The 2,480-nt window shown below is 37.5% G+C and overlaps 1 long non-coding RNA gene across 1 annotated transcript; it reads right to left on the minus strand.

The window, feature by feature from the left end:
• Positions 1 to 42: 42 nt before the first annotated feature.
• LOC121963734 lies at positions 43 to 1,153 on the minus strand. Its single transcript, XR_006107273.1, has 4 exons — positions 1,079 to 1,153; positions 827 to 886; positions 312 to 327; positions 43 to 133 (listed from the first exon to the last, which is right to left on the minus strand). It is a non-coding gene; the product is annotated as an uncharacterized LOC121963734 (long non-coding RNA).
• Positions 1,154 to 2,480: the final 1,327 nt, after the last annotated feature.

Consider the following 2,480-nt stretch of genomic DNA (forward strand, 5'->3'; position numbering starts at 1 on the left):
GTACCTGTGCTTCGTTTTAAAAACGTTTTTAAGCGTACCTGTGCTTCAGCCCAGGTCTTCTCACTGAAGAAGAACTGGTAACATTTGTCTCCAAGTGTGGTCCAACCATCAAGGCAAACTTTGCAGTGGCTTCCTGTAAAATAAATTGTAGATGATTAGCAGTCTTTAGAAACAGCCCAACAAACAGAAGCTGCTGACCAATGAGCAATGTTAAAAAAAAGTTACAAAATAAGGTTGTCTTATCAATAACCAGAAGTGCGGTCACAGAGTGCAGCTGCAGCATTTCACCCCCACAACTCTGAAGTACCAACCTGATTCCGGCAACACCTGTGAAGATAAAGACATGATAATAAATCACATAAAATGTGTTGTATCGCACCTTTCATACAAGAAATGCAGCCCATCATCGTCATAAGGCAAAAAATTAAAATGCCCAGAATGCATAACAGAAGATGAAAAATAAAATAAATAAAATAAAACCCACTGACATCGTCAATAAAAATAAAGCTAAAAATATAGTGTATAAAATGCATAAAAATAAAGAACATACAACATTTGAAGAGGTTCAGCAGTGTGTTAGTGTGAAGCAAAATGGGTGTGTAACTTTAGATAAAAAAATTATAAAAAAATTAGTGACAGGATGTTGACTTTTATTGATCAAAATGTGTTTTGTCGACTTCATTTTAATGCAAAATATGAATAAAACATTCACTTTTTTTCGTGCTGAGAACATGTTGGGCTGGTAGAGCTCTTGTAGGACTGGTGTTAAAGTTTGGGCATTAAAACACATAAAAAATCTCTCAAAATAAATGTGCATATTACTTACACTTGTTCCATAGCAGAGTCCAAGACAGAGGACCACAATGAAAAGAGAACTGGATGCCATCTGTGGAGGTTAAAGCAAGATTTAAAAATGATTTTTAAAAATATTTTAAAGCAATATATATAAGAAGACATCATGAAAGAGTTTGCACATTTGACAGAAACAAAAGAAAAAAGACAGAAAAAAGTCTTTTCTGTAGATGTGGTTCTAAAGCAGCTGATGAAGGGCGGTGGCGGTGGCGGCGGCGAGTGTTACCTTGACGACGATGATCAGGTGCGGTGCTCTCGCAGCAGTAGCAGATCGCAGGATGTCTTTGAGAGGGAAACTCACAGTTTAAATACCCTCTCTGGCTGTTTAGACTCCACACCTGCGACGTGTCGTCCTCTGATCGTGAGATACTGTTTAATTATTGTAATTAAATTATTGTAATTAATAACGAGTAATTCCTTGGCTCGAGATAAGAATACTTTTCAAAGAAAGTCACAAATTATGGTAGGGCGGGGCAATATGGCCTGACATTAAAATCTCCAATTTCTTCACACCAAACTTGATCATGTTTTTGTCCCTCTTTTAGACAAACAGAGAAATTACTAAAAACAAGTTTGTCTTTGATTTTAGAAATAAAAACTAATGAAGGCAAACTGAAAAATGAAGAGGGCTTGAAGTCAGTTTTGCGTATTGTTGAGTTTTGTAGTTGAAACAGTGAAGGATTGAAAATGACTAATTCTGAGATCATAAAAAAGATCAAAAAAGCAATTTTTGGTTCTTAAAATGTTCTGAGAATGGTACAAAGCAACCAATGCAATGTTTCAGTAACGATTTCAGCAGCAAGTTTTCTTCTTCTTTACGTTCCTCTCAAAGTCAGGCTTTTCCACCGTATACACGAGGATAAACCTGCAAGCTTTTCCACCGTATACACGAGGATAAACCTGCAGGCTTTTTCACCGTATACACGAGGATAAACCTGCAAGCTTTTCCACCGTATACACGAGGATAAACCTGCAGGCTTTTTCACCGTATACACGAGGATAAACCTGCAGGCTTTGTCACCGTATACACAAATCGTCTGTATTTTAATCACATTTGGCATGAACACACGGATGTCTTGCCCTCTTTTGCTGCAGGAAAATGTTCTAGACTGAAAGGCGTGAAACAGACCTGGGAAAGTAAACTGTCTAACGGAAGAAATCTCTCAGGGGTGTTGAATTAAGATGATTCGGTTTAATTTCAAACATTGTGGTTGAAAATTGGGAGACGGGAGTCAACAGGCCGGCAGCAGTGTTTTAATTACTGTTTCATCATCACATGAATTCAGTTTTTAATTAAATGGGCAAAAGAACACGGACTCTCCCGTCCTCATGATGACTGTGTGTTTACTCTGGTTGAGGTTCATGTTTATGTTTTGGGCGTGACCCCTGACCCCTGACCCCTGACCTCTGATCACCGATGCTGCAGCACAAAAAAACTCTTTAATTTTTATACTTATTTTTATAGAGTTTGTGTTTGGCTTGGTATTCATCATCGTTTTTACTGAAGTACAATCCACATTCATACTTAACCCTTTCAAACCTGAGCTAATTGGTTTAGTTGAGGAAGGCCATAAGCAGCTTAACAAGAAATGGTCCCCAAAATAGCCAGAAATTAGTTTAAAAAAAAA

The sequence above is a fragment of the Plectropomus leopardus genome, unplaced genomic scaffold (assembly GCF_008729295.1).
Source record: "Plectropomus leopardus isolate mb unplaced genomic scaffold, YSFRI_Pleo_2.0 unplaced_scaffold12306, whole genome shotgun sequence".
Lineage (NCBI taxonomy): Eukaryota > Metazoa > Chordata > Actinopteri > Perciformes > Serranidae > Plectropomus > Plectropomus leopardus.